Here is a 12687-nt window from a genome sequence, read left to right on the forward strand (position 1 = left end):
GAGAAAGAGAAAGATGATAAGTTCATGAGGAACTTAGTGAGTTCTAAAAATAAGTTATTCCAATTTAAGAATTCACCAGGGATCTTGCTTAGCTAAAGCTTGTGTGATCATATTCCACAACTTATGTTTGGGCTTGAACCACATAGAGGCGTAATACATTATGCATGAGAGTTTCCCCTGTGAAAGATCATGAAACATATAGTCTCTTCATACAGACTAGTTGTGTAAAATATTAATATAAAACCCACCGAATGGAAAGAGAGTCAGTTCGGATTAACTTGGTGAACAATCTTGCAAAATCTTTCATGCGGATTACAATATGCGAACTCTTATATGCAGACTCATACACATGAACTCATAGAAGAAGATTCATGGATACAATAGCTCATACATATGGATTCCTAGAAGAAGATTCACAATATGGCAAATTCAAACATGTGTATTCGTATAGAAAGATTCATGAATATAGCAATCCATACATGCGAATTCATAGAAGAAAATTCATCGATAAGTAGATTTAAACATACAAATTCAATAAAGAACTTCACAATCATAGTAGATTCACACAAGCAGGCTTTGTCGGAGCTTCGTATGGCGAAATCTCACATATAACTTGGACATAAAACTTATCGTTTAAATCTGATGGACTTTCATAACTTTCATATGCCATGGCCATGGACTTGCTTACACATATGAGGTTTTAAGCCTTACACTCCGTAGAGTCTCATATTTTAAAGAACCCTCGTAGTGTTATCATATACATGTGCACATATATCTTTCTCCAATCTAACTGAACCTCCGCAAAGTTGAAAGCCATGCATTTACATTTTCCATACAATCTACTCGAACATCTGCAAAGCCAGATAAAACGTGGCATAAGATGTACAATGTGACATTTCTTCATCTTTCATCCGCCAAAAAAACCTTCCACACTCTGCATATCATTCATATTTATGATAGACATATAACAAGCATTCAAATGATCATTTTATTAATAACACAACGTAGAGCGTACCAAACATATCTTTTAGCGAACCATTTCGAGGATAACTTCTTCAGTAGTTATTTTAACAGTGAAAGTTTAACAAAACAATAAACTGAAACATACAATCAACATGCATCTGTAAATCGTCAATTTGTATATTTCCATCATACAACAAACAACTCACAATAATTCAACTAATCACCATAAAAAAGATGAAGTCAAACACAACACCATAACACAATACTAGTATATATATAACAACCATAGAGGGTTTGAGTTTAGAAACTCACCAACAATATACCTGGGGTTGACATAGCTTACACATGCTTAGTCTTCCCTTTATCACTTAGACCTTATCTTTCTTGGCTGGCTAAATATAACAACCATATAAAGATCAAAACGAAGACATACGTATGTAAGAAAACCTTAATTCATATGTATGCAGAGGAGTTATAAATTTTATCTATGACTTAAGTCATCACATTTCATAATAAATAATGCTGAATCCCGTGCATTTCCTTCTTTTTTCTTAACTAGAAAAGTACGTAAGAGTTAGAAAGGTTACCAGAGAAGAAGATAGAAGTACAAAAAATGAACCTTTCTTAGTTTCTTATCTTACAGAATGAACTAGAGAAGAAGATAGAAGAACAAAAAAAGAAATACCAAAATAAAAGAATCCTCTCTATATATAATCTTTCTACCACCGATTCCTTTAATCCCAATTCAGTCATACCCTTAATTATAATGTTTCCCACTAATAGGAACTCTTAGTTCTAATATAACAAAATTAAATTTAAATTCTAATTATTTACCAAATAGCTCGCAAGATTGACATTATTATACTAACCCGCTTAAAGAAAACATTTTCTAATTAAGTAATCAGAATTTCCATTATACCAAACCTTAAACATTTTCGAGTGTGACAATTCACCCACCTTTAAAGAAAATTTCGTCCCTAATTTTTTTACTCACCAAACAGATGGGGATATTGTTCTCTCATGGAACTCTCCTTTTCCCAAGTAGCCTATTCTATTTTATGACTTCGCTAGAGGGCCTTCACTAAGGGAATTATCTTGCTTCTAAGTTCTTTAACTTCCCTAGCCAAGATTTCCACTGATTCTTCTTCATAGGATAGATTATGCTCTACTTCCAAGGTTTCTAGTCGAACCACATGATTTGGGTTTGAATGAAACTTTCTTAACATAGAAACATGGAAGACATTGTGGGTTCAGGATGGATCTGGTAGCGATGCTAACCGGTAAGCAATAGACCTTACTCTTTCAAGAATTTTATAAGGCCTTATGAATCTCGAACTTAATTTACCCTTTAAGCCTAAATGAATAATTCTTTTCCATGGTGAGACCTTAAGAAAAACACTTTCACCAACCTCATATGTTACATCCCCCTCTTTCAATTGTGTATGCTTTTTGGAGATATTGAGCTATGCGTAGATGGTTGCAGATAAAATTGATCTTTTCCTTGGTATCGCGGACTAAATCAGTCCCAATCAACTTACTTTTGCTTAATTCTACCCAACAAGCTATAGACTTACATTTATTCCATACAAAGCTTCAAAAGGAGATATGCGTAGGCTAGAATGATAGCTATTGTTGTATACAAACTTTGCCAAAGGAAGATATTTATCCCACCCTAAACCGAAATCAAGAACATAACCCCACAATATAATTCCAAAACTTGTATCACCAGTTCTGATTGACCATTAGTTTTAGGGTGGAAGGATGTGCTAAAATAGAGCTTAGTTCCAAAAGATTTTTGTAATTGCTTTTAGAATCTGGATGTGAACTTTGGATCTCTATCCGACACGATAGAGGAAGGAATCCTATGAAGGCATACTCGTAACACCCTAACCGTAACCGACATCAGATTAGGGTTATGAGGTATTACTAAATAGACAGAACATTTCAGACCAATTTAGAATCACATATATTATTTAACATCATTTCATAAGCAATCATCTCCAAATATAGTCTACGAGACCTAAAACATACATTTAAGGAAAGGCTGGAACTAAACCGAACCTATTCAGAATTTCAGAACTTAACCAAATATATCAAACTGTCAAATCCACACGCCCGTGTGACTAGGCTGTGTGTCACACATGGGCACTAGACACGCCCATGTGAACTAGCCATGCCAAAAATAGGTCCTATACTGAATTTTTCACATGCCAATAGGCACGCCCGTGTACTATGGCGTGTGATACTTAGCTAGCTACTAACTTTAGCCCACGGCCTTATGACACGCCCGTGTTCCCTAACCGTGCAAATTTTAATAGGTTACTGCCAAACTAACACGGCCACCAGGCACGCTCGTGGCCTCTAACCGTGTGGCATAATGCAGGATTGGTTTAAGCCAATTTGCCACCCCTTTTTGGGTCATTCCTACTAGCAATGCTAAGAAACATTCATACAAAAAATTTTCAGCCAATTTCATGCTTAAAACATGCTTCATTACAACAATATCATCATCATTCAACAACCCATTTAGAACCATACCAAATCTTAACACACACATACCATTTTCTAGCCAACTCTCATGGCTTAACATATATACAATTCAAAACTTAATCATGGCTATTCTAGCCTATACATGCCATACTTAAAAGTATTTACACTTTCAAAGTACCAAAATGAGATCGATAGTGTGGTGACGATCCTCGACTATCCCTGAGCCTTCAGTAGCTATGATAACTATAAAACAGACAGTAATCACACAGAGTAAGCTACAAAGAGCTTAGTAAGCCAATTACAATTGGTCTAATTACTAAAGCATACAAGTACAATTTAACCATAAAGATTCATAACCATTTCATAGAATAAATCATAAGCTTAACCATGCTCCTTTATTGCATATATATCATGCTTCATTTCCAACTTCCATACATATTTCACAGAGATAGAGTCTTTCATATTTAGAAATTTAGTACGATACAAACGTACCTACATAGGTTATACATTTCATATACTCATTCTCATATTTCATACGCTATCATCAGACGATTCCGAAGCGATATAGATACTTATAAGCAAGTACAATGCCATCGTCCCAGACGTGGTCTTACATGTAATTCAATATCGATGCCTCTATCCTAGACAGGGTCTTACATGAAATCAGATACGATGCCGATGTCCCAGACATGGTCTTACACGTAAATCTCAAATCGAAGCCTGTGTCCCAGACACGGTCTTACACGATATTTCAGATCGAAGTTAATGTTCCTTTGGAAGCATATAGATACTTTTCAGATACTAATATATTATCAGAATTTACTCAGAGTTCATTCATTAGGCTCTCAAGGCCATCCAATACAGATTATCATTTATAAGTGCAGAATTTAGTCAATTTAACACGTAATTGTAATTTGACTTACTTCGTACGAATTTCGAATAAAACGAGTCAACTATTCAACTATTTTGGACTTCCCCCGATCTAAGTCTGATTTTCTTTTTCTTGATCTAATACAATACGAATTGAACCATTCAATCATTCATTTCATTCAATTTAATTCATATACATATATTTAGGGCACTTTACATTTTAGCCCTTACATTTTCACACTTTGACAATTTAGTCTATTTTTCACAAAATCATCAATATGCAAAATTCACTAAGACTATAGCTTGGCCGAACATACATGGCTTCCATACAAGCCCAAATAATATATTTAATTCACAATTTAGTCCTTCAAAACCTCATTTTCACAATTTAGCTTAATTAGCTCTATTTTATCAAAATTCAAAAACAAAGCTTAATAATCTCACACATATCTTTCATAATCCATATAAAAACATCACAAAGCTCATATAATCATCAATGGTACATTTCATAATCTTAAAAAAAATAGAAATTCAGACATTGGTTTTGAAAAACACGAAGCAATGATCACAGAAACATAGAAATTATCAAAAACCGAGAAAAATGGACTAACCTATTCTCTCATGCAATGGCCGAATACTTTGAAGCTTCAATGGCTTCTTCTTTCTCTTAATTTTGGCTAAACAAGGTGAAAGTATGGCTAGTTTCATGTTTTCATTTTATTATTATAACTTTAATAATCATTTTTCCCATTTTTCCCTTTGTTATAAAATTATCCATTCACCTAACACATGTCCAACATTGTCCACTTACTATATCAATGGTATTTTTATAGGAAAGGACCCTTATTTTAAAAGCCAAGCCTAAATAGGTGTTTTAACATCTAGCACTCAACTTCTACACTTTACGTGCTTTAATCCTTTTTCATAATTAAGCACAGAAATAGACAAATTAAATCATAGAAATTTCACAGACATAAATTCACATATCACAGACGCAGAAAATAATATTAAAACATTTTTCAGACTCGGATTTGTGGTCCCGAAACCACTATTTCAACTACGGTCAAAACTGGACTATTACAATTTCCCCCTTAGGGATTTTCGTCCCCGAAAATCTTACTGTTAAACAGATTCGAATATTGTTGTCTCATTGCATCCTCAGGCTCCAATGTAGCCTCTTCTACTCCGTGTCTATGCCATAGCACTTTAACTAAGGGAATTTCCTTGTTACATAATTCTCTGATCTCATGAGATAGAATACGAATCGGCTTTTCTTCATAAGTCATATCAGTATAGATTTCAATATCAGACGGAGAAATTACATGCGAAGGATCAGATCTATATCGTCAAAGCATTGATACGTGAAACACATTATGTATCTTTTCCAACTCAGTTGGTAATCTCAATCCATAAGCAACCGGTCCAACTCGCTCGATGATTTCATACGGTCCAATGAACCTCAAACTCAACTTGCCCTTTTTGCCAAATTGAAACAGTTTCTTCCACGGAGATACTTTCAAAACACTTTATCACCGATCTCAAATTCAATATCTTTTCTTTTTAAATCTTCATATGATTTCTGACGATCAGAGGCAGCTTTCAGACTATCTCGGATTACTTTCACTTTCTGTTCTGTTTCTTTTATCAGATCAAACCATAAATCTTATTCTCACTGAGCTCAGATCAGTATAACGAAGTTTTACACTTTCTACCATATAAGGCTTCGTACGGTGCCATTTTGATCATCGATTGAAAGTTATTATTATAAGCGAATTCAATTAGGGGTATATACTGTTCCCACATACCTTCAAACTCGAGAATGAAACATCTCAACATATCCTTGAGTATCTAAATAATCCATTCAGTTTGACCGTCTGTTTGCGGATGAAAAGCGGTGCTAAAATGCAATTTAGTACCTAAAGCATCTTGCAATTTCTTCCAGAATCGTGATGTAAATCTCGGGTCTCTATCGGACACTATTGACAATGGCACACCATGCAATCTCACAATATCAGAAATATACAACTCAGCTAGCCTATCAAGTGAATAATCAAACCGAATCAGAATAAAATAAGCTGATTTCGTCAAATGATCAACTACAACCCAAATTGCGTCTTTCTTTTTTGGAGACAGAGGCAAACCCGAAACAAAATCCATGGTCACTCGATCCTATTTCTGCTCCGGAATCATAATCGGTTGTAATAACCCAGATGGCACCTGATGCTCAGCTTTAACTTGCTAACAGATTAAACATCTCAAAACGAAGTCAGTAATATCTATTTTTATTCCCCGCCACCAATAGAGTTGTTTCAAATTGTTATACATTTTCGTACTCCCCGAATGTACAAAAAATCTACTACTGTGAGCTTCACTCAAAATCATCTGAATCAACTCCGGATTTCTCGGAACACAAAGTCTATTTCTGAACCTCAGACAGTCATCAACATCTATCCGGAATTTAGAATCAGAATCAGAATTACACTGAGTTTGTTTAGCCATAATCTCATTATCAACCTTCTGAGCTTCGATAATCTGTTGTAAAAACAAGGGTTTTGCATTCAATTCAGCACAAACCAAGTTATCATCAGACATTGCTAAATGAGCGTTCATAGCACGCAACGCAGACAATGATTTCCTCCTCAGAGCATCAACAACAACATTAGCTTTGCCTGGATGATAATCAATCACAAGTTCATAGTCTTTTAGCAGTTCTAACCATATTCTCTGTCGCAAATTCAAATATTTTTGTGTCATTCAATACTTCAGACTTTTATGATTAGAAAACACGTGACATTTCTCTCCAAACAGATAGTGAAACCAAATCTTCAAAGCCAACACAATGGCAGCTAATTCAAGGTCGTGTGTCGGATAGTTCTTCTCATGTGGTTTTAATTGTCTTGAAGCATAAGCAACAATTTTTTCTTCTTGTATTAATACACAACCGAGTCTATTCAATGAAGCATCACTGTAAACAACAAATTCTTTACCTGATTCAGGTTGTACCAAAACCGGAGCTTTAGTTAATAGACTTTTAACCGATCAAAACTTTTCTGACATTTCTCAGACCATTCAAATTTCACATCTTTCTGAAGCAATTTGTCAACGGAGTCGCAATCATCGAGAAACCTTTTACGAATCTTCTATAGTATCCAGTAAGTCCCAAAAAACTGCAGACTTCAGAAACATTTTTCGAAGGTTTCCAATCCAAAATAGCTGAGATTTTATTCGGAGCAACTCGGATACCAGAGGCTGACATAATATGACCGAAGGAACCAACTTCTCGCAACCAGAACTCACACTTGCTAAATTTTGCATACAACTGTTTATCTTGCAAAGTTTGTAGCACTATTCTTAAATGCTTGGCATGTTCAGATTCATTACGTGAATAAATCAATATGTCATCAATGAATACTACAACAAATTGATCTAAATACAGTCTGAATATTCTATTCATCAAATCCATAAAGATAGCAGGTACATTAGTCAATCCGAAAGGCATAACTAAAAATTCATAATGGCCGTACCTTGTTCTGAAAGTAGTCTTCAGTATATCTGAATCTTTCATTCGTGGCTGATAGTAACCCAATCTCAAATTTATTTTCGAAAACACAGTAGCTGCTTTCAATTGATCAAACAAATCATCAATTCGAGGCATCTTATACTTATTCTTGATAGTCACTTTATTCAACTGACGATAATCTATACACATTCTTGTCATACCGTCTTTCTTTTTCAAAAATAAAACTGGAGCACCCCATGGTGAGAAACTCGGTTTATCAAATCCTCGATTGATCAATTCTTGCAACTGAGCCTTTAATTCTTTTAACTCGGTCGGAGCCATTCTATACGGAGCTATCGAAATCAGAGTAGTTCCATGTATCAATTCTATGCCAAATTCTACCTCTCTAACTAGAGGTAATCCCGGAAGTTCTTCAGGAAACACATTAGGAAACTCACAGATAACAGGTGCAGATTCAACTTTCTTTTCTGACACTTTCGAATCAATCACATAAGCAAAGTAGGCTTCACAACCCTTTCTCACAATATTCAAAGCTTTCATCGAAGATATTATAGTAGGCTATCCATTCAAATCACTAGATTAATTCTGACTATTTCATCATTCTTGCATCTCAAATCAATAGTTTTCTGTTTACAGTTCACCACAGCATCATGCAAAGTTAACCATTCCATTCCTAGAATAATATCAAACTCATCAAAAGGTAATAACATCAAATCAGCTGGAAAACAATTGTCTCGAAACATTAACGAACATGTAACACCCCGAACCCGAGACTGACACCGGAGTCGAACACGAGGTGTTAACAGACTTTAAACCCTTTATAAAAATATTTCTCAGACACTGCCAATCTGCGTACTAGTCGCTTTAAAAATCATATCTTGAGTTTCACAACTCGAAAATCAGTTTTGTGATTTTTCCCTGAAACTAGACTCATATGCCCATCTACATATTTTTTCTAGAATTTTTGGTAGGGCCAATTAGTACAGTTTATTAGTCAAAATATCCCATCTTACAGGGATCAACTACACTGACCTTTCCACATTACGACCTGGATATCTCCCTGCACAGAGCTTCAATACTGATGCCGTTTGTTTCTATAGAAACTAGACTCAGAGAGGAATCTATCCATATATGGTATGACTCCTAATTGTCTCTGGTTAATTTATAATGAATTTCCAAAGTCGGAACAGGGAATCCAGAAACCGTTCTGGCCCTGTCTCACGAGAACCTGAATATCTCTTAACATACTGTCCATATGATCTTTTCGTTGCTTCTATATGAAAATAGACTCATCGAGCTTCGAATACATAATTTATTCATCAATTAATTCCACTCCTACTATTTTTAGTGATTTTTCAATCTCACATCACTGCTGCTGCCAGCATCTGTTATGAAAGCAACTATGCCCATTTCGTGATTTCTCCTTGATCTAACTAGTAATTCGTCATACATATCACAAATTATGATCATGACTAGCCATGCCAAAAGCTAATCATTGTCAAACATCCCCCTACTACACTATTGCCATATCATGAATTTTAACACCAAAATAATCAACCATGACATATGGCATAAAAATCGTATTACCAAGACTTACGACCCAACATTAGAACCAAATTCAACCGAACATTATGCCATTTTCGCATGGCTAAAAGTTTACATACCAAATTTCAACAAAACATATTAGCCTATACATGCCGAAATGTTCTCTTAGACCAACTAAGAAGAAAATGCCAAAGGTTGCTAGCCGGTGTGATGACTTCGACGACGGCACGATCACGCAAAAAGAGACGAGTCCAAGAAACCTAGAATAGGTGACAAGCAAACACCGAATGAGTATATAACTCAGTAAGCCATAAGCATTCCACAACCATCCATTAATAAAATTATCACAACAGGAAACAATGAAATGAGGTTAAGTACTCCATCCATACCAAACTATACCATAGTTCCTTAAACCCTATGGTTCAATCTCATACCAAGTCCTACATTGGCCTTTCATACATCATTTTATTTTCGTTATAATCATACAATTAAACGAACTTTCACCTATTCCACAATGAACCTTATGTACGTGACTTCAACTATACTCGTCACATAGGTTCAAAACTTACCAAGCTCAACTCCAAATATAAACATAGCGCCTATTAGCCATGAACTCAAGGTACTTACCTTTTCCGCTGTCCAAAATTGACTCGGTAAAGTCGCACCCTTCATGTAAATAATTTATAGAAAATATATATTGGGTTCGCACACATAGTGCTTAATAATCAACCGCGCACACTTAGTGCCATATACTTTAAACTCACACACTTAGTGCCATGCATTTCAAGTTCGCACACTTACCTTTTCCGCTGTCCAAAATCGACTCGGTAAAGTCGCACCCTTAATGTAAATAATTTATAGAAAATATATATTGGGTTCGCACACATAGTGCTTAATAATCAACCGCGCACACTTAGTGCCATGCACTTTAAACTCACACACTTAGTGCCATGCATTTCAAGTTCGCACACTTACCTTTTCCGCTGTCCAAAATCGACTCGGTAAAGTCGCACCCTTAATGTAAATAATTTATAGAAAATATATATTGGGTTCGCACACATAGTGCTTAATAATCAACCGCGCACACTTAGTGCCATGTACTTTAAACTCGCACACTTAGTGCTGTACAATTTAAACCCGCACACTTAGTGCCAATCTCATGACCGTGAACACTTATTGCCCGCACACTTAGTGCCGAAAACCAGCCACTCAATAGGCTTCACTTCCTTTTTACATTCGACAAATTTCATCTCTACTTACATATACATTTGTATACATTTCATCTCATTAAACACAATGGTATAGGTATTACGATCCTTTAAATCAATACCAAAGATATGCTTAATGACTTACTTGTGTTGGGTAAGATGGTTCCAACTCGGCTACTCGATGATCTTTTCTTTGCCTTTGCTCGATTCTCCTCCTTTAACTCCTTGAGCTTAATCAATAAATCAACTAGTTTAACCGCCTTGCTAAATATTTACAATCCAATTACACATGCATATATGTATGTTAGTATATTCGGCAATCACCCTTACTAATCACCCACTTGATCAATTATAGAATCAAAGTTAATATCACAATGTGTACCCTATATGGCCCATTATACATAATCAATTTTAACATCATCTATATATTTACTCATATGGCCGAATATACCTAATCATACATACACCTAACCAAAAAATAATTTCTAAAATCTTTATATCATTTATATACTAGTAAAGCATCCTCTCCCTTTCCATCAATTTAGCACATGCATTACTCATTAACCTACAAAAATTATATTCGGCCTTAGCACACAACTTGCTAGCCGATTCTTCCCCATCTAGCAACCAATGCACATATGTGCTCACTCAAAAATGCTAAAAAAAAAGATTCGAGAATCATCAATCCACCATCACATGCATCATTAACAAGCTTCATATTTAGCATGCAATGGCATTAACACAAACTCCACTTAGGCCGAATCTTAACTCATCTTAATGCCTCATCACCACAACATCAAACATCAAAATACCAACCAAGAATGTAACATGCATGGCCGAATATCACCTCCATCATTTAACAAAGTTTGAACCATGGCTAGGTAGATTTCAAACTTACAACTTAAAATATACATGAATCTCAAAGAATAATATCAAACGTACCTCAATCTAGTTACATGCATGGCCAAACTTCCTCCTAATTCTCTTCCAAACCAAACATGAAGCAAGAACTCCTTCCTCCTCCCTTAGAATTTTCGGTCAAAAGAGGATGAAAAAGGATGAACAAGTTTTTCTTTTCCTTTCTTTAGCTCACGGCAATGGGGGGGAACAACCACTCATTTTTTTGTTTTTCCTTTCTTTATTACCCATACTCCTTATTTTATTTTTTTCCTACATACTTCACTAGGCCAACATGTTCCCAACATGTTTCCACCCATAGCATGGCCAACCACTAGCTCAAATTTTGGGTAATTTGACATGGACCCATCATTTTCACAACATGCATTAATAGACCATTTTAAATTAGCCTATCATATTTTCACCATGTCTCATATCGATCCCTATTTAATAATTTCTCATGCAATTGGCAAAATTGGAGAATGAAACTTCCACATACTCATGTACACACATAATAAGCATAGAATATGGAAATTAATTATTTTTATGACTCAGTTTTGTGGTCCCGAAACCACTTCCCGACTAGGGTCAATTTTGGGCTGTTACAACTCTCCCCCACTTAAGAAATTTTCGTCCCCGAAAATCTTACCGGTAAATAGGTTTGGGTATCATTCTTTCATCGAGCTCTCGGTTTCCCAAGTAGCTTCCTCGATCCCATGTTTGAGCCATAACACCTTCACTAACGGAACCCTTTTGTTTCGCAACTCCTTTACTTCACGAGCTAGGATACGTATCGGTTCTTCTTCATAACTCATATCGGCTTGAATTTCAACCTCCGATGGGCTAATTATATGCGATGGATCAGATCGATAGCGTCGAAGCATCGAAACATGAAAGACGTCGTGAATCTTTTCAAGCTCAGGGGGCAAAATCAATCTATACGCAACCGGACCAACTCGTTCGGAGATCTCGTACGGCCCAATGAATATCGGGCTCAACTTGCCCTTACGGCCAAACCTGAGTACCTTTTTCCAAGGCGAAACTTTAAGGAACACTTTATCTCCCACCTGATATTCAATGTCCTTTCGTTTCAAGTCCGCCTACGATTTCTGACGATCTGTGGCTGCCTTCAGACTTTCACGGATTACCTTTACTTTCTGTTCGGCATCTTTAATCAAATCAACTCCGAAAATT

Source organism: Gossypium hirsutum, chromosome A10 (genome assembly GCF_007990345.1).
Source record: "Gossypium hirsutum isolate 1008001.06 chromosome A10, Gossypium_hirsutum_v2.1, whole genome shotgun sequence".
Classification (NCBI taxonomy): domain Eukaryota; kingdom Viridiplantae; phylum Streptophyta; class Magnoliopsida; order Malvales; family Malvaceae; genus Gossypium; species Gossypium hirsutum.